General features: G+C 31.9%; 1 long non-coding RNA gene across 1 annotated transcript; it reads right to left on the bottom strand.

Annotated features, from left to right (window-relative positions):
* Nucleotides 1–5,824: 5,824 nt before the first annotated feature.
* Nucleotides 5,825–21,341, bottom strand: LOC145246094 (uncharacterized). Its single transcript, XR_013863082.1, has 2 exons — nucleotides 21,051–21,341; nucleotides 5,825–12,351 (listed from the first exon to the last, which is right to left on the bottom strand). It is a non-coding gene; the product is annotated as an uncharacterized LOC145246094 (long non-coding RNA).
* Nucleotides 21,342–22,473: the final 1,132 nt, after the last annotated feature.

A 22,473-nucleotide genomic window follows, 5' to 3' on the forward strand; every position in this document is an offset into this window, starting at 1 on the left:
AATTTGGTCCAAAATGAGCAACAAAATAAATAGATAATAAAATCATATTGATAAAGATAACCAATTATCTTGAAAACAAGAAACAAATTTATGAAAAAGTGTTGAATAGTGGATGTACCAACTCGATGTCTGTTGTGTAGTGATACATAATGGAGACGTCATATAATGGAGGACGAGACATTGTATAACGGGTTACACAATGACGACGATGAGACAATTACTTGGAGTTCATATTAATAGGAGCTGATATAGGTGAAGAGCCGGGTAATAGACAGTTCTTTTTAACTCGGAGGGGAAATACACTATCGGTTAGGGGATACATAAACACTTGTAAAAGGGGTTTCCTATAAAGTTCATTATACAAGACGAAGACAAAAACACATTACCTTGCGGTTGAAATGACGAAAAAAAAACAAAGGCTTACAAACAATATGAAGACATTTATTCTAGCTGGTGATGAGAATGATGGGAGTTACTACATTGCCCCATCTTTCTTTCTGTCTTACTTCGAAAGGGGCTTAGGCTAACACAACTGTCCTCTCTCAGCTGCCAACTCTCCCGACTCTAACTGAACTGATTTGATTTCGAACCTTAACTTAACTAAATATATTGAAACTATATGTCTTTGTGATGTCAGAATGTGTTCAAACATGTGAATGTTGTTACACATGAATTTTGCATATTACATACGACTCCAACACGTTTTTTTCTGGCAACATAAAGAACATTCCTTAATGATTGTTCATTATTCCTCTGACCTAACTTTGTTTTAATAGTTATTTCTAACTACAATGGCTAATTCTCTACATTTCTAAAATCGCATCTAAATAGCAATATGTATTCTTTTTAACTTTTGATCATTACATTCGATTCCAGCATTCTTCTTTAATAAATATTATTTTCGATCCTATTTACTTTATTTCTTTAAAGACCAGGAGCTCTCCCTTTTTATATACAACAAATGTATACTTGTCTAAAAACGTCTTTCGTATTATGTATTAGTCTTGAAAAAGTATATAAGAATTATAACACGATTACAAAAAAAGAAATAAAACAAAATGATGGTAAAAACCTAATAAATGTTACCACGTTATTTTTATTTTGGGGTGGATTTCTAGGTGTGTCAGAAACCGACCTTACGAATGCGTGAAAAAATATTGAATAATTCGACCTTCTATCTTTTCAAGTTTATAACTACTTGAAAAATTTAATTCAAACCCTATTTTTTTTTCAATTTAAAAAAAAAAAACAGGTTTAATAGCAAATTATGCTATATTTTTTTTTTAATCGGTTTTCTTTAAAAAAAAAGATTTGCAGAAAATAAACGAAATTTAACTTACGTCGATTATAAAAATTTGATATAAATTCCAAAAAATCACTTACCTATAAAAATTACTAATCAATGTGTAGTTCCATTCTTCATTGTTAATTTATTCATATTTATATTTTAAAATCCATTTATTTTTAAATAAAAGAATTTTTTAAACGCCTATTTGAAAAAGGTGCCATGACGCAAGAATTTTACTTTTTTTATCGAAAACCAGAAGTAGTTTTTTTTTTTTAATTTTTTTGACCTACGGATGGACAGAAGGAAGTAAAAACCACACGTTCACGTTAGTCGTCTAGCTTTGTCCATGAAGAAATATGTGTTCCCATAGTTTAAAAATAGTCAAATTTTTCTTATAAGATTTTGCCTTAATAAAAAAGACACTCGAGGATTTTTTTTTCTTTTCTCAAAGAAATACATAAATTTTTTATTTATTATATTTTCATTCTCTTTTGTCGAGTGAATTTTTTTTTTTTTAATATCTAAAAAAGAAAACATTGAATGCAATAGAAAAAAATTGCCGTCATCGTCCATTACTTACTGGACAATATAAGCAGAACAATAGGCTTCCAATTAAAAAAAAATAAATAAATAAAAAACGTGTTTTGGGGGTGGATTTTACAGGTAAATTTCCAAAAAAACTATTCTTTTTGTTGTTGTTTTAAATTACAATATATTATTTATTGATCTTTTAAAACTTTGGTACATAAATTATTAAAATTTTAATAGACATTTCAAAATGGGTGGGTGAATTAAAAAACAAAACGTTTGTCTAAAATACTGTATTCAGTTTATTGGAAAGAGCATAACATTTTACACTGACTCTGAAAATATCGTAAAAATTTAACCAATAGAATAATTTTTATAGATTTTTAAAGTTTAAAAATTGAGAAAAATTAACTTGTAAAATTCAATTGATTTCATTACGTAAAAAAATGGCTGCATGAAGTCGCGCCGGCACTTTCTAAGCACTGTTATTTATTTTGTTTTTTTTAAATAAAAAATAATATTTCTATAATTTTTTTAAACATATTTGTAAACACTGTTTGTTTGTGTTTTAAATAAAAAATAATATTTCTATTATTTTTTTAAACAACTTTAATAGTTTATTTTGGAAGTATATTCCATAAAGAAAATAAACAACCCACTTTTAATGGAGAAATTACGAATTTTTTTTATATTTTATTCGCAGTTCCATGTTTCAAAAATTCGCCTAAAATTCTGATACACCTAGTGGATTTCTACCACTATTTTGTTTTATTTCTTTTTTTGAAGTGATTATCGAGTCTTCAAAGACATCGCAGCCTCTTTTCTTGTTCTTTGGCAGCGTTCAAGTTGAACGCCGTTCAACATTATTCGTTTTTAGAACCGAATAAACATTTTACTACTGTGGATTGTAATACAAACCCGATTTTTTTATTCGTTGTATATAAGAAAACCCGGTAAACATGAACATTGGACGAATGGACGACTAAAGTTTTTTTATTGGGGGGGGGGCATACGATATAAAATAGCGTATAGGCAAAAAAACTTCTATTTTTCGAAGATTATGCTATGTTGTACGTATTGCAGCAGTATAAATCAATTTAATATTATGTATGAAAAACAACGACTTATTATTTCAATACATAATAAAATACAACATTCCACCTCTAAGAAAACAGCGCAAAATCAATAGATAATTAGCGTGTATGATATTAACGTACCGAATTAAAATAAAAACGAAAAAGAAACAAATTTATAAAAAAAAAAAAGTATACTTACTTGTATAAAAATGTTTTTCGTATAACTACGTATTAGCTTTTAATAAATAAAATAATAACAATTATAACACGATTAAATGTGTAAAATAAAAAGGAAAAAAAATTGTCGTGTTGATATTTTTAAAAAGTGACCAAAAGACAGCCCCGCAGAAAATGTGAGAAGTAGCCATGAATAAATAAATAAAAATTAATAAATAAAACTTTAAAAAGAACAATTTTAAAAACAAGGACAATACTTTCCGGAAAAAAAAAAAAAAGAATAAATAATAATTTCATTTTTATTTATTTCAAATAGTAATCCTGTGAATATTTTGGATCAAAGTTATATTGTAACACGGTTTTTACTAAACATCTAATATTTTTTTCTACATGGTGGTCACCACTTATCAAGGCCCGGAAGCCACTCGAGGATAAGAGTTATTGCGTGTACAGTAATCAATGGGTTGGACTTCACTTGAAGACATCCAAGTTGTAGTCAGGTGGGAAATAGGCAAACGGACGTGCTTTCTAATAAAGAAGCTTTGTTCATGGAATCTACGTTTTGATTTAGGCACGGATAAAGAGTAGGGAGAATTATTGACAGTGGTTTCAGCTAGACGGGTGTTTATCGTGAAAGATTGGCGAGGGGGGACCAGAGATTAGAGCTCAGACGAGCACTTGCCATGGAAATAACGATAAAACAAAGACAGGTTCGCAACGTCTCTTCTGTGGGAGAGAGGTTGCAGGGTCGAAGAGAAAAAGGCATGGCATCCCCCACTAAGCCACGAAGTCTATTTTGTACTCTGTCAAGGCAGGATAGATTGTTTTAGCAGCTCCTGTCCAGATGTGGCAGCAGTACTCCATCCTTGGATGTACTTGGCTTTTATATAGATAGAGAATTGCATCAATAGTGAGATATCTTCTGAACAAAATTGAATTGAATTGAATTGAACAAAAGCTTTTTAGTAAATGTTTATTTTAACTGTAACACAACGATTCTAGTTTGTATTTTTAGGGGTTATCGAGGCCCCTTAAAACGAATCTGGCATTTAAACCCGTCGCAAATTTACCGTTTGCATGATATTAACCCCTGGACCTTGGGACTATTTTGCACGATTTCACCGTGAAGGAATTAATGTCTATTGCCAATTTTTCAATATTTGTTGGGCGAAGGTTGGAGCTTTAAAATGATACCTATCTGGCGAAAATCTATGGTCGTCCGTGTCGAAAGTTTTTGTGAGACATACAAACACACACACATACACACACACACAAACATTTTTGCTTATATATATATATAGACTAGCGGGGGGGGGTACCCGGCGTTGCCCGGGTGTTTGAAGGTGTGTGTATGGAGGTGGGGGGTAATTAATAATCCTGCTTAAATATTATAAAAAAGACGATGTAAAAAAAAAATCCAAACCAAAACGGAAAAAAAATGGCATCAATAAACCTGTGTATGGAGGGGGTAAACTAAAGAAAAAGCGAAGTAATAAAAAAAAAAACGTTTGGTCGGGAGGAGGGATTGAACCCGGAAGCTTTGACATGGAAACCAATGCCAACTACTTAACGGTCTCGACCACGAGTGAAAATAATTGATTAGCGTGTTAAGTTAAAGCTTATAAAGCTAAAAGAGGTTTGATTGACAGGACGCCGCTAAATGAGGTCATCGCGCGATCGTAATTTTTAGTTTTCACTTCACCCCAGATGATGGTGGGAAGGGGGGAAAGCAGAGCAAAAGCCGACAACCCAACGTTTTTCACTGTATTTATACTAAAAGGCAGGATGAACCGGGCACAAATCGAAATAGCGTGAATCTCATAAAAGTCAACGTAAATAAATCTAGAGACGACCCGCATTCCCAAATCGTACATATTATGATATAGGACCCATATAAACAGTTGTAAGCGATAGTAACGAACCCGGGAGCGTGTGCTCGAAAAGCCTTTTGAAGACATACACGAAATGGTCACACACATTTTGCCTTTTATATATATAGATGTCCTTTTTAAATAAAATATTTTTAAGCAAGGGTTAAAAAATACCGCAATATCAGATGTTTCACAACTGGCATAAGGGCGACAAACGTCTCCCCTCTTTTGGTGACCTTAAGCTCCAGAATTAATCTCCCTTTCTATTTCTGGCTGTAAACAAAAGTTAGGCCAAAAATGGCTATCGTAACTTGAAAAATGATCACATTTCACTTATCATTTTTTGCCGTTTAAAAAAATTTCACTCCACCGATTTTCCTTTTTTCATTCTCTTAAAGAAATACATGAGTTTTTAATTTAATATATTTTGTTTCTTCTTTATGAAGTGATTTTTTTAATTAAAAAAAAACATTGAATGAAGCAGAAAAATTGTTGTAGGCATTCAATATTTTCAGGAAAAATTTAAAAAATGTGAGGTTTCACTTTTAAAAAAAATCAGCGTTTTTTTTTTTTTAAAGGTTTAAAACTTTTGACTTTACAGGCAAATTTGCACAAAACATTTTTTTGTTTTAAATTAGATTATTTTATTTATTAATCTTCAATTTGTGATATACAAATCTGAGGCGAGAAAAGTAATTATTTTCATTTTAATAGACATTTCAAAAGGGGGGTGAATTAAAAAAAAAAACGTTTGTCTAGAATATTATATTCGGTTTATTGGAAAGAACATAAAATTTCACATTAAACCTGCAAATATTGTAAAAATTGAACCAATAGAAAAATTTTGATAGATTATTTTGTTAAATTGAAAAAGATTTAACTCGTAAAATTCAATTGATTTTATTACGTAAAAAAATGGCTGCATGCGTGCACAGGCACTTTGTAAACACTGTTTTCTTTTTTAATAAAAAAATAATATTTCTATTATTTTCAAAAAACTTTAAGAGTTTATTTTGGAAGTATATTCCATAAAGAAATTAAACAACCCACTTTAAAAAGAGAAATTACGAGTTTTGTATATTTTATTCGTAGTTTTGTGTTAAGGGCGTCAAAAATTCCCAAAAAATTCTGACACACCTAGTGTAGTGCTGCTCTGTTTCTGTCAACGATTTTGAAGCGAAAGCTATGGGCTTGCCTTCTTGGATTAGGGCTGCTTTCAATCCTCTGGAAGTTGCATCCACTTGAATAATGGACTTTTTGGAAGGGGCATTATAGCGGAGCAACAAAATCTGTTTGCAGCATATATAACAGAGTTAATCTATTTTCTTCTCAAAATAACTCAAATTATAGCCATTAAAAGGTAAATCCCTGGCAACACAAGTGAGTATACCCCTTACGAAAAGTTGTCAATATTAACATACATGTCAGCTCTCAATATTTTGTGTGGCCACCATCATTATCCAAAACTGCCTTTACTCTCCTGGGCATGGAGTTTACCAGAGCCTCACATGTGGTCACAGGAATGCTCTTCCACTCTTTAATTACAACATAACAGAGCTGGTGGATATTTGAAACTTTACGCACCTCCACCTTCTGCTTGAGGATGCCCAAAGAGGTTTTATTAGGTTCAAGTCTGGAGACATGCTTGTGTTGTATAGCCGGGGGTTTCATATTAAAGATATAGGATGGAGACATTCATATTGATGAGGGGAATATATATTTATACAGTCTGGAGTGTTTCTTCTTAACACATATAGTGAGGAGAGGGTGATCAGTTCTTTTAACACAGGAGGGGACAGTCATTACTTATGATGGAGAGGGGGACACAGTACTTTGATGGGTTATACAAAGTTCATTAATAACGATGAGGGAGACAAAGTTCATATCAGATGATTACACATTACCTAATGTTTATCCATGGCAAAGCATCACCGAATTCTCTGTATTTATATCTCCAGTGGTTATTCTATGGCATGAAATCTTAAAAGGTTAAGCGTTCATTAAATCACATAAAATCATGAAATCACAAATGTTTATTCATTTTTTTAAATGTTTTTATCCCCCAAAAATTAGGAAACAATTATAATTTATAGTTTTGATCATGTTTATATTTGTTTTTTTTTTTGTTTGTTTTATTTTTATTTTTATTTTTTTTGTATATTCATCAAGTTTTTTAACTATTTTTTCATTTACTGGATATTTCATTATTTGAAATGTTTTTCTGGGAAAGGATTTCTGTTTTTATCAATAAATAGTGTGATTATATTATAATAATTACTTAAAATGCATAATCCAGTGCAGTTATGCTGTAGAAACCAAAATTAGATATGACCATGTGCCAATAAATAAAGGCAACGAACGAATCACATCTTTGTTAGAATTAACTGTTTACAGTCTGTGGATAGCTCAATCGTGTATTCATCAACAGTTTGTATGCAAAAAAGAAACGTCATCAGGCACCTCAACGCTCATCAAATTTTCTGAAGCCCCTGTTAAATGCTGGTGATATTGTTAGTCAGGATTCTTGTAGTTAAGTGCCTTGCCTCTGTTATAATAGAACTGAGACACTTAATGAAGGAGGATTCTCTCGCTATTAGACCTGTGTGTGACCGTTAAAGAAGGAAGTAGGAAAATAAATAAAGTAGATTTATCAATAGACATTTGCAAGAAATTTGTTTTTAACATAGAAAGAGGTAAGAGTAGATTTAAATTAGAGTGTTACAAATGACGATAGCGAAAGGACATGACAATCGATAGAGATATTTAGTTTTATGACACTAGGGAGTGCCACAGGGTGCAACAGCTGATGAACTTTTAACGGCAATAGAAACGATTGGATGACAACAAAGCCGAACTTAACAACAGTTAGTGAGTTTTTACAACAGTTGTGAGTTGGGACTTTACGAAAGTCAGAGTTTAGAAAACATTTAGACTAAGACTACAAGCGGAGACAAATCGTAATTTATGTCAAGTCGGTAAAGTTTTAGGAGATCGAGATGAATTGATGGTAACAGTCAAACCCAGCCTCAACAAGACGTTGCTGTGAACCTTAGCATGTAGACACACACACCCAGAGTCCAACTGACATATATGTGAAGCAACTATACGAATCAGTGCCAACTAACGTCCAGCTACTGTACCAGTGACCACTTACGCCCAGCTACTCAGTGCTCACTGATATCTAGTGCCGATTGATGCCCAGCTACCTGTTCCAGTGCTTACTGACGCATAGTTTCCCTGTTTATGCACCCATTGTCGCCTGGTTGTATGTTCCAGTGTCTGCTGGTGTCTGCCTTCCCCATTCCAGAAGCTGATCCTGTTTCCCTCGGACTAATCACGATCTCTAGATCCTACAAATTTACCACTTTCTTTTTTACTTGGTAAATAAAACATGATATTCCATCGTCTTTAAACGAATATCAGTATCTGTCATTCTTCTTTTGCTATTGCCATCATCTTTTTGCCTTTCTGTCTAGCCTATCGTTGTACAGTTGATTGACACCTTCACCCACCACCTGCCGACCCGCTGCAACAAGTTTACCAAGTATTTTATGGGTGAATTCACCCAAGACTATATAGATAAGGAAGGTTCTATAGACTGGCTAAAAATGGATTGCTCCACTATGAATATAATAAGATTATAATGAATGCCTAAGATCAAGACTTGAAAACGAATGCTATTAAAAGGATGAGTGATCACCACAATAACAATAAGTGCAGGTTCTGCAACACAGAGTGTGAGCCACTTGACCTTCAGCTGTAAGGTTCTAGTGGGGGAAGCTTCTATACAATGCGACACAATATAGTGTATATATATATATCTCTACTGGTCGTGTTGACGAAATTGTTTGGAACTGTACTGGGTTGTGTCGACTGTATTGTTGAGGACAATGCTAAGTCAAGTCGACTGAAGTGCTTCTTGCTGTGTCAGGTTGCATCGACAGTATTTTTCTTGAGTCTTGTAGATAGAAGTAATGAGTTTGTTTGTTGTTCATCCGAAAAATGATGCCCAGCATATAAATTTGGCGGAACTTATGACACACCAAAATGCCTTAATCTTGTGCTGCAATGGCAAATCAAGATTGTACATCTCCACACTGACTCATTGTGTGTTTACCATTGATTGACCAACATTCTTATTGGAATGACACTTGTTAGGACTAAAGCCGCAAATACGAAGGAGATTGGTGATAATAAAATGTCTTGATGAATACAGCTTGCAGGTTGATATTACCTTAGTTACATCGGCGTAGAATTTAGCTGATAAGTTAACTAGAGTGCTAAAGAGGTGGATTGATATAATGAGGCAAAGATCTTATCTGCTGCAACTGGCATGCACAACCTTAACAAATCAATTAACACCTGATCAGATCCATGTAATACATAAACAGAGGGGACATCCTGAAATGCGTTGGACCACATATTTTGTTCAAAGAGCGTGTCATACAAGTACTAAGTATTGTGGTAAGTATTACCTATTCATACAATGATACCAAAATTGACCTTACGTAAATCCAGAAATATCCTTATTTTTATCAAGATTATTGATGCAGCCTTATGACTAATCAGTAATATCAAAATTGAAAATGACAGGTATTGCTAGTTGGTTGATAGTTGTTATTATATTTTTTGTGAGAGTTTCAATGTGATGATTTTGCATGAACTTCATATATTTTTTCTTGCATGTTAAAAGCCTACTTTTTCCATGCTTTGTGTGTCTTATTTTACTCTACTCCCTGGTACATCGATCTTCAATAAAAGCATTGTTTACATTAAAATGGTCTGACAGTCTTTTTCATACCTTTATTGTGCACTTAGAACATTTGTGTAATCCAAACAACGCACATGTCCTCCATGTAACTTTTAAAATATCTCACTTTTAATGTGCCACTAAATTTGATTCATAAGAACAAAAATATTCAGATATCGATTACAACGATATGGATTTTTCCACTGTGATCGCAAATGTATACCTGAACTTGGTTTATAAGAATAAGAATATTCACATAATTTATAACATTACAAAGAGAGTTGCCAACCTGATATGTCCTAAACTGTCATCTAACCTTAAGCTTCTGTCCCATCGACGAAATATTGCATCCATCTGCCTGTTCTACAAGTACTTTAATGGTGAATGCTAACGAACTGCAAGCACTTGTACCCACTTTATGTAAATACCCCCAATAAGCAGCTAAATCCCACCCCTTCACAGTAGAGATCTCTAGATATAAGAGAGCCTTCTACTCTAGTAGTTTCTTCCCCAGAACCGCTAGACTTTGAAATTTCTTTTCAGGTCCCTGCTTCCCCAACTGTACTGACATGCAGTGTAACGTGAACCGACATCTTGCTACCCAACTTCCTACATGGCACCCCTGTAGCTTATGTCCCTGATAGTAGCTCCCTACATCAAAGTGGCAACGTGCCTTGTTTGGGGTGAAAATGTAATAAAAAAACATTACAACTTTTCCCTTCTCTTCATTTTCCTTGAACTCTATACGAGATACATAGATGTTTGAATGTTCCATTGAAATTCTTCATCGAAAAACACTGAATTAGTATAAAAGTTGATGGCATATGTTGTATAGTATTCTGGGCAACACCGAAATTATTGCTGGTTGTACACACACGCATATTGATCTGGGTGTACACATGCAAAATTTATTGACAACTGACAATAATTCATCTAATCTTGTGGAGTTTTATTAAGCCAGTTGTTCCTATCATTACCGGTACAATGTTTATTTCTTTCAGAGACCATATTGTTTTTAGATCATTTTTTAGATCGTGATATTTTGTTATCTTTTCCATTCAGCTCTATTCAGGCCAAAATCATTTGGGACTGTGGCATCGATAATAAGCACAGTTTTTGGGGGCTTGTTCCATATTACAGTATCTGGCTTGATGGCCTTGTCTTTTATATCTCTGCTCGCCTGACTGTCTTCATCATAGAACTTGGGTCACTTTTCTGTTTGATGTTATTGGTGGTGGTTCATGTTTCCAGATGTTCGTCAATCTGTCAAGCTGCATTTCTCCACAGATCTTCCAATGGAGTTATTTACAAACTTTGTTGTGATTGGCAGTGTAAAGGCCATCTGCCAATAAGATTGAGCATGCAGACATTAAGTGGTTTGGGCTCTCAATCTCCGAGTGGCAGAACCTGTATTGGCCATTTACTTCTAGGCCAGACATTTTTTAACCCATTTGTAAGCCCTGATCTTAACTGGCGACAATGAGTCTTTCTTCATCAAATGGAAGTCTCCCACTCTTGAGCCATTAGAGTGAAACATCCCTGTCTACATACTCCTGGTTAAGCTCCTCCAGGAACTTTTCTGCTCTTTTATGTTGTTCCTATCCTTGTTTTCTTGTGTCTATTTTGCTTTCCATGTATTTTTTTTTTCTTGCAATCTTACTAAGGTGGCTCGATATGCATGTTTTTTTTCAGTGAGACCGGCCGACTCTCTTTCATGATAGATATATCCTGTCCCTACATTGGTTTTGGTATATTATTTTATGTAGGGTTAGGAGTTTTTCTAGCGTGGGTTCTCATATGCTTAATTAAATTTGATTCATACAAATAAGAATATTTACATACTCTACAAGAATATGGCTTTTTACTATTGTGTACCTTTATATGTCTCAGTAAATTTGATTTATCGGAACAAGAATATTGGCACATTTTACAATAGTATGGCTTTTCTCCTGTATGACTTCTCATATGTTTAACTAAGCCTGATTTTTCATAACAAGAATATCCACACACTTCACAAGAATATGGCTTTTCCCCACTATGTATCTTAGTATGTCTCATTAAACTTGATTCCCGAGAACAAGAAAATTTACATACTTTACAGGAAAATAAGTTTTCTCCAGTGTGAGTTCTTGTGTGTTTCACCAAATTTGCTTTAACAGAACAAGAATATCCACATACGTCACATGAATATGGCTTTTCTCCAGTGTGTGATCGAATATGTGTCACTAAAGAGGATTTCTGAGAAAAAGAATATCCACATATTTCACAGGAATATGGCTTTTCCCCAGTGTGAGTTCTCATATGTTTCACTAAAGATGCTTTCTGAGCAAAACAATATCCACATACTTGACAAGAATATGGCTTCTCTCCACTGTGTACCTTTCTATGACTCACTAAATTTGATTTCTCAGAACAAGAATATTTGCAAAATTCACATGAATATGGCTTTTCTCCAGTGTGGATTCTCACATGTTTCACTAAATCTGATTTCTGAGCACAAGAATAATCACACACTTTACAAGAATATGGCTTTTCTATTGAGTGAGTTTGCATATGTCGTCCCAAGTTTAATTCCATGGTATGATAAAAATAAAATATTCACAAAATGGTATCCTCAGATTTAAAATTTCAAATCCAACACAGGATTTCAATCAGGATCATCTGTAAAAAGAAAATATAATTTTTATTATTTGCAGTCACACTTTTGCATTTATTTTTTATTATTACCAGTGATATCGAAATGAACTCATAGTTTCTAGGAAAAATTCACCCGAGAAAATCTTACTAGTTTCTATAGTGATTTTACCTTGTGAGTGCTTGTGTCATGTATATTAAGATAGGCATTGGAGAAACCACCAAATACTCAGACAAAAACAAGTTTATACAAAGTATATATGTTAGGTTTCAAACTATAAATCTATATGAAGAAAAACTTTCAGTACAAAGTCCTTCGTTTGAAAACTTATTTTGCTTGTAAGTCTATTAACTCTATGCAATTATTGCATGAGATTACATAAAAAAAATTGTACTTGTCTTAATATTATAGTCGGGATCCTCAATTGTTTACCATAATAAGATTTTCATCGATAGAAAACAAAACAGTGTTTTATTTAATGGCTCCCAGCAGTGTTGACTAAAATCTATCTGTTCTAACTGTTGCCATTACTTGTGTAAACTAAATCAAATAAACATTAAAGAACGTTGTACTTACTCAATAATTAAAATTTATTAGCTTACTAGCTTTTAGTATTGTCCTGTGAGTTTCCGAGATATACACTAAGGTACGCATGTGAGAAATATTAAGTTCCAGCAAAATAACAAGTATCAAATAGTAGTGTGCATATATTAGAGACATTTATAGCAGGGATTGAGTGAGACATGTATTAACTGAAGCTAAGAGATATGACATGTACAGTTCTTTTTAACACAGAGGAGGGATGCATTATTGATGATGGAGAATGGGACAAACACATAATACTTGAAAGGGATTTTACAAGATGATAAACAAAACACATTTACCTTTAAGTTGTAATGACGACAATGAGACAGGTTTACAAATATAATGATGATTTTTTATTCATACCAGCTGGATGATTGATGATGGTCAGGGATTCAAGTCTTTACAGCTACATTGTCCTATTTTACCCCTTCTCACCTCCAAGAGGGTGTCGGCTCTTAGTCTCTGACGATTCTACTCTAAGTTGCTCTCCGATTGTCTCTCCTCTTCTCCTCTTCACCTTCAAGGGGCGTCAACTCCCAGTCTGGCCGACTCTCTGACTGTCTTTCTAACTTCAAACCCTATCTCAATATATTGGGAATCTCCTTTCTTTATGACGTCAAACATGCTTGCCAAACAAAGAATTCCCAATTTGAATTGTTCAAAATCTAACGTATTTGTTAATCATTATTTCTAAACTGCATTGTTCATAAATAATATTCAGTTATTTCAAAGAACAATGACAATCGATCTATATTCGTAGGATTTCATTATGTATTCCTTTTTTTAACGTTTCTTACTGGGTTCGATTCTAACCTTTTCCAAATATCATTTTGAAACTTATCTAGTTTTCCCTTTTACTTACTGGGGTCTGTCCCTTTTAACATAACACTAGTTTATATGGAGCACTTTATATACATAGACTTTGAATTTTTTTCAACCTTTAAATCTATATGAATAAAAATTTCTTTGTAAATCTATTAACTTCTGCAATTACTGCACTAGAATTTATGCTTGTCTTTATATTGTTGTAGAGATCCTCAATTGTTCGCCATAAAAATAGTTAAATAAATGAAAGTACGTTGTATATGCTCAATAAGAAATAGGTGATGATTTAGAAATATATGTATGTTGCAAAACGGCGACACCTTCATGTACAAATTGTATTAGATCTAAGCAAAATACTCTAGGAATTAATTTTCATGAAAACATTAATGACAGCTCTTGCTAAAAGATTAAGGCAAATTAAGTGCTACCACCTTAACGTTACTCGCTTTTTCCAGTGTACAGTGAATGCGTTTGGAGATCATCGTTTTTCTTCAGTTAAAATCAATTTAGTATTACGTATGGAATAAAAATAAACAAATGAGTAAAAAAGTAAGACAATCGAATTTGAAGGAATGCATTTGTGAAATTTCTTTGAATCCAGCAGCAAGACGAAATCGACATTTTTATTTGATTAAAAACAAATTAAATAGTTAAAAAGTTTTGGAACAATAAAAAAGGGCGGAAAAATTCTTACCTTTCATTCCAGATCAACAGCATTAAAGAAAAAAAACGATACGATTATTTTTCTTTTTTTTTTTTTTTGTTATTTACAATGGGGAGAGGTGCTTTGTAAACCGAATGCACATTATTACTTGTTCAGTTAGAGAAAAATGTAGCGGCGAATGTAATTATAAGAGATTACATGAGACAATAAAGGTCTTAATTTCCAGACAAGTACTGTCTACCACTAATTTAAATGTGATATTCGTTTTCAGCATTCTCGAAAATCTATAAAAGTCGTCAATGAATTGGTGAATGTTAAGTAACAGTTAAAGTATAAAAATATCATTGGATGATTTAAATATCAGATTAAAAATAATTTTACAGGAAATTTGGTTTTTAATGGAGGTTTATATTTTTGGAGTTTGTCAACCAAAATGGCATAATCTCTTCTATTTGATTAAAAAATATTTTGGTTTAAAAAAAAGTCAATGTCAAGATTAATGTTAGGGGTAGAATGGGATATATATATATATATATATATATATATATATATATATATATATATATATATATATATATATATATATATATATATATTAGCGTTTGATCGATTAATTGAAATCGGAATCAGGAATCTAAAAATTAAGAAACTTTTTGGGTATCGGACTCAGAATCTGAATAATTGTGCCTATTTTCCGATGCCAAATACAATTCCTTTAATTGGCTTTTTATTTGATTTTCTTTAAAGAAAAATATTCTACCGCTGATAGTAATACTAAAATAGTAAATATCTGTTGATTTTAACCTATCAGTAAAACTAAAATCGATAGATCATTCCTCACAAGTGTATCCTTACGTTTAAGAAAATAGCTGCACATTTAACGTGTGTTTTTACTGTAATCATGAAAAATAACAACTGTGCCTCATGAGTAAGTTGCTGGAATCTATGTTAAATATAGAACAAATCAACCATCTCAACAAAAATAACCTTCTTAGGGACACGCAATATGGTTTCCGTTCTGCTAGATCTACAGCAGATGTGCTTACAGTTATATCTCATAGGATTAGCAAATCTCTCGACGGAGGTAACCTTTCTAGGGCAATTGTTCTTGACGTATCTAAGGCCTTTGATAGAGTATGGCATAAAAGTTTACTTCACAATATCTCTAGCTATGGTATAGCTGGAAATGTCTTCTCAATTATTAAATCATTTCTTTCTGATAGGTTCATAAGAGTAGTAGTTGAGGGGCAAAAATCAGAAGCTCACAGTATTAATGCTGGTGTCCCTCAGGGGTCCATCCTGGGCCCAACTCTTTTCCTGATCTACATTAATGATATTCCAAATCACATCCTTACATCATTTGTAGACATTTATGCTGACGACACTACCATTTATGGTAGCACATCTAAGACAGTAAACGACCAAGTTCTCTCCAATTCGCTCTCCTCTGATCTTGAGCATGTAGTACAATGGGAAAAGGAGTGGCTGGTTACTTTTAATGCATCTAAAACCAAGCTTCTCTCTTTACATCATCAACGTTCTGATCCCCATCTGGTATCAATTGAAATGAATGGCTCTCGTCTTCAGGAGGCCTCAAGTTTTGACAAGCTTCTGGGCTTGACCATTACTCCTGATCTTAAATGGAACACATACATCAAATCTGTTGCCAAGGCCGCTGGAAAAATTGTGGGATCTTTCTATCGATCCGGTAGATATCTCACTGCTGATGCAATTCTCTATCTATATAAGAGCCAGGTATGTCCAAGGATGGAATACTGTTGCCACATCTGGGCAGGAGCTGCTAGAAAGGACTTGTCCTGCCTTGATAGAGGTCAAAATAGACTTTGTAGCCTCGTAGAAGATGTCCTTTTCTCTTCGCTGAAACCTCTATCTCACAGAAGAGATGTTGCGAGTTTGTCTCTGATGTATCGTTATTTTCATGGAAAGTGTTCGACTGAGCTTCAGTCTATGGTCCCTCCTCGCCAAACTTTCACAAGAAACACTCGTCTAGCTGAAAACACTATCAATAATTCCCCCCCACTCTTTATCTGTGCCTAAACCTAAACGTAGATTCCATGAACAAAGCTTCTTTCTTAGAACTGCACGCCTGTGGAATTGTCTTCCATTTTCCTGCTTTCCGGCTGACTACAATATGGTTGTCTTCAAGTCTAACGTAAAGAAGTTCTTGATGAGCCGTTTCATATAAGTTATCAAATTTACCGAATTTTCATTACTAATGATTACTATATTGTCTACTGTACACTCTTTAACCCCTATCCTTGAGTGGCCTCTTGGCCTTGATAATGTGCTGATGCCTGTGTCCCATCCCTTATATATATATATATTTATTTATATATATATATTTATATATATATATATATATATATTTATATATATATATATATATATATTTATATATATTTATATATATATATATATATATATTTATATATATATATATATATATTTATATATATATATATATATATTTATATATATATATATATATATTTATATATATATATATATATATATTTATATATATATATATATTTATATATATATATATATTTATATATATATATATATATTTATATATATATATATATATATATATATATATATATATATTTATATATATATATATATATATATTTATATATATATTTATATATATATTTATATATATATATATATATATATTTATATATATATATATTTATATATATATATATATATATTTATATATATATATATATATATATTTATATATATATATATATATATTTATATATATATATATATATATTTATATATATATATTTATATATATATATATATTTATATATATATATATATATATATATTTATATATATATATTTATATATATTTATATATATATATATATATATATATATATATATATATATATATATATTTATATATATATTTATATATATATATTTATATATATATATTTATATATATATATTTATATATATATATATATATATATATATTTATATATATATATATTTATATATATATATATATATATATATATATATATATATATATATATATATAGATATATATATATATATATATATATATTTATATATATATATATTTATATATATATATATATATATATATATATATATAGATATATATATATATATATATATATATATATATATATAGAGAGAGAGAGAGAGAGAGAGAGAGAGAGAGAGAGAGAGAGTAAAGATTTCTTTGTTTACAAAGGCTTTCTGTGTTTCTGGTGTGAGGCAAATTTTAATATACGGATAACCAACAGTGGACATAATTTATCATTAAAATATTTAAAAAAATTTCTTAGGTTTTCATTGTTTCAATAAAAATGTCTCCATTCGAAATTTTATAACATAAAAATGTAACCTTTATAATAAAACAAATATTTTTTAACTTTGTTTTTTAAATCAAACTCCAGTCTCATTGGTAATATTTTTAATCAAACATAAAAATATAACTTTGATAATAAAAAATATATTCTGAACGTTTTTTTTGCAAACATCTTAAAAATAATAATCTTAAAAAAAGAACTTATACTTACTTATAAAATGTTTGTATTTTTAACCAAGAAATAATTTAAAAAAAAAAAAAGTATCTTTGTACTCTATTGTTGAAAAAAATCAGATAAAACCGCGCAGACCTGAAGCGAGGTTGTAAAATAATGCTTCCTTCGCAACTTTCTTCTCAGGTCTCTTACCTACAAGTAACAAAGAAGGTAGTAAATGTCTACTAGTGAGGAAGGTTTTTATAATAAATGAACCTTCCTCTACTAGAATAACCCTTGGGCTACGATGGTATTTTTACACACATTGCCAAGGATGAGTGTAAATTGTTTTCACATCAAATAAAATCAAATCTAGGATCTTTGAAAAAGAATTTTTTTTAAATCAAAAAACAATACATTCAAACATGAGTTTCAAGTATGGATTTCATTCATTGATTAATGCAGTTAGGGTAAAGAAGAATTCCATAGTCGTTGAAGACACCATTGTTGCAGTTGTTTGTGATAATAAAAAGTATGTGTTAAAAAATTAACAGCCAGCGTATCCTAAGGGTTAATCATCCACCAAATTATTGTTCGTCTTGGACGTTAGATGAGCCTCCTCAGCCCCAGCAACTACATTTTGATAAGTTAACTCATTATTTGCTACAATATCATTTTAGTATTGGTTGGTTTTGTTTTATGGCATATCAACCCTTTTCAGGTTATTTAATGCTGAATCTGGTGATTTTGAAGAACGATTTTTTAATATAGTATATTTGTTTTTTAAGTCGTATTCTATTTAACCCATAGTTGGGGCCCTAACAGGTGCTACCACTCCGGGTCAAAGTGGACCTGGGAGAAATGGCAATTAAAGGGTGGCTCCACACTCCCTAAGGCCTGCAAGCTGGGGCCTCACCATCGGATATAGTTTAAGGTCATATCCAGGACTACTATTGGAAATAAATATTTGATTTAAAAATATTACAGTTCATTGTACTTTTTATTATAGAAGTTGTGGTGTATCCGCAAACAAAATGAAGGGCTTACCTGTGTTGGTTGCTCCATGTGAAAGAAGAGAGACAAAATGGACGACTCCTTTATGCACTTGGAGTGCATGATGGGAAAGGCAGTAGGATATAAAACGAGGTGGGGAGGTTATTAAGGGTGATTTAGAGAAAAGAGAGAAGGTGCCTTAGCGTTGGATGAGCACTTTTAACCAGCCTACTTTTCTGTAAAGCACCAAAGTTATATAATTTAACTATTGGAAAAAAAAAAAATTTTTTTTTTTTTTTAATTCATAATTATATTTTTATTAACAAAGTTATATTTTGAGACAGATAATATACACTATTGGTCATCCATATGTTAAAAACTGTCTATCGTCACGACCACAGAAAGGCTTTGTGAACAAGGAAATGCGAATCTTAACCATAACCAAAAATAAAGTACATGTCATTTTTAAGATTATTACAAAGTGAGCGTTTTTCTAAAATCAAAATCAATTTAGTATAACGCATGGAATAAAAATAAACAAATGAGTAAATAAGTAAGGTAATCTTCTTCTATATATATATACTAGCAAGGGGTATCCGGCATTGCCTGGGTGTTTGGAGGTGTGTGCGGTTTTGGGTAAATCAAAATTCTTGGAGGGCTAAAATAAAAAAAAACTGTTTTGGTAGATAAGTATGAGGATCGAACCCGAACCCTTGAGGCAAAGTTGGAAATTAAAGTGTGAAAAAAAAGAGTCCGATGTTAACCTTTGCGCCACCGCAAGATGCTAACGGAAACACGTTTGAATTTATTTAATTACTTGGATTTGGCAGGTGCACGTTTTAATGACTTAATAAGGTCAAGTTTGACTGCGGGATAGTATTTCATTTACTGCGGGAATGCTTTTTTTTGTTTTTATTTTCCCAAGATGTTGGTTGGGGGGGACCAGCTCCCCTTGTCCAAATTGAATAGCAATTGTTTGATATATGGAAAATATTTCCACATTGATCAAAGCTGATTGCTTTCGGACATTTCCGCCGATAGACAGAAAATACCGCCAGAATTAGTGTCGCTTTTATTATAGGAAAAAGACTACACCACATGCTACGAATGACAAATGTTGAATATTTATTTTCCCGAAGTCAAGCAAATTAAATAGACAGGCGAGCTCCATAGTTAACTCTGAGATATTACGATTTACCTGTGATATAAAAAGTTTTAAAAAGTTATTAGGCGACCAGCTGCTTCTCTGAAAAAAGCCTTTTATAGACATATAGGAAAAGGCGAACACACATACATGCATACATTTTCGCTTTTATATTTATAGAAAAGCAAAAATGTGTGTATGTTTGTATGTATGTATGTGTGTTTGTATGTCTCGCAAAAACTTTCGACATTTATCACGGATTTTCACAAGACTGGTATCATTTTAAAGTTCCAACCTTCGCCCGACAAATATCGAAAAATTGGCCAAAACCATTAATTTCTTCATCCTAAAATCATCAGTTTTCTACAGGGAGGGGTCAGCAAAAACCGCCCTCTCATGACGTTCAGTTCTACACATGTGCAAATGACGTCGGAACATGATTTAGTTTAAATTTTAAAAAAAAAAACGATCCAATTTCGTCGACGTCGTCTTAGCTCATTTGCTTAGAGCGCGGCCTCATTATCTAAATGTTTTGGGTTCGAATTGTAGTGCGAGGTGTCTTCTTTTTTTTTTTAATTTTAATATTAAAACAGGGTTATTTAAGCCAGTGTTTTTTTTGGGGGGGGGGTTATTTTTCAGATTTTTTAAAGTTTAAACGTTCGTTTTTCTGTTTTATTTTTCTATCACATTCGCGTTTTCTTTTTCCCATTTTTACATTTAACATCGTTCGTTTGCCTTACGTTAGTTTTTTGGGGTGGGTTTTTTTTTCAATTATTTAAGTGTTAAGACTTTTTTTTTTTTTAAATATTTACTTCGCTTATTCAAGAAATCTGATAACGTGGTTCAGTTTTTCACAAATGTATTTCTTCAAATTCGACTAGCGACGAAATCGACATTTTTATTTGATTAAAAACAAATTTATTAAATAGTTAACAAGTTTTGGAACAATAAAAAAAAGGGTGGAGAAATGCTTACCTTTCATTCCAGATCAGCAGCAGTAAAGAAACAAAATAAAATGACAGTACGATTTCTTTTTTTTTTTTTTTTTTTTTTTTTTGCTGTTGTTATTTTCTAACCCGGAAAATTTGTTCGATATGTTTTGATTTCTTTAGTGAATCGATACAATTTCCGTATTCTGTGTCCAATTCATTAAACAATAAAAAATAGACGAACATTAAAGAAAAAAAAATGAAAACGATTTAAACGTGATTTTTTTTTTAAATAATGAAAAAAATAAATAAATAAAAATTAGCGAACACTTCCATGTCATCATTAAACGGTGTACATCTGATTTTGTTACTTGCGTTAAAAGGTCCGTTCATTACGTGTGAGGAAACGTTTTCATAACAAGTTTAAAGCGTATTTTACAATGTTTAACACTGAAACAATTTACGATGAATACGAAATATATATATATATATATATATATATATATATATATATATATATATATATATATATATATATATACTAGCAAAAGTACCCGTCGTTGACTGGGTTCAAAAACAGCCTACAGAAAATGGACTCTGATTTATGAAAGTATGATCGGTTATGAAAACGAAGGGTTATACAGAGATAGCTTCGAATTTGGAGGTATGAAAACCAAAGCAAAATATGATGAAAGTAAAAAGAAAATAGATAAACCCCATAATTTAATCTACCATACCTGTTCACACTGAAAAACTTATCACAATATGCTGCGGATCTATATTAAAAAAACCTTATTAAACTTTGTGACATATTTCCATTCAATGGAGATCAGGTGCGAACGAACGGACCAAGTAAAGAATAGATACCCTGTAGCCGACGACGTCGCCTGGCGGTGCCTGGCGCACATTTCAACTAACACCGGTGATTCGGCCTTGACATTGGCATGGCGTCGGTTGTTTGTAAACACGTCAAATAACAAACATGCTCGAATATTCGCCAGCAATTTTTTAAAAATATATTTACAAAACTTTTGAAGGTTTAAACGAAAAAGTATATATTTACGTAACATTTTTTTTAAAGTAAGTAACAAAACGAACGTATGTAAATAAAAGATATTTAAATAAACGGGTGTCTCTTTCTGTTTCGGATTTTTATGTACCGTGTTTTTTTTTGGGGGGGGGGTCTGCGTGCGTTTAATATATACTAGCAGAATACTTGGCGTTTCCTTGGATTGAAGTAGATTGATTGAAATATATACTAACAGAATACCTTGCGTCGCCCAGGATTTCATGAGATTGATTGAGATATATACTAACAAAACACCCAGCATTGCCCGGAATTGAATAAATAGGTGAGAATATATATTAGCAAAATACCTGGCATCGCTTGGAATTTGATGAGATAAATGTGTTGCATATTACATGTCTTTGCATATACATGCTGTAAATTACCTACCCTAGGAAAGATA

The sequence above is a fragment of the Euprymna scolopes genome, chromosome 23, assembly GCF_053919585.1.
Source record: "Euprymna scolopes isolate OS-2025 chromosome 23, ASM5391958v1, whole genome shotgun sequence".
Classification (NCBI taxonomy): Eukaryota; Metazoa; Mollusca; class Cephalopoda; order Sepiida; family Sepiolidae; genus Euprymna; species Euprymna scolopes.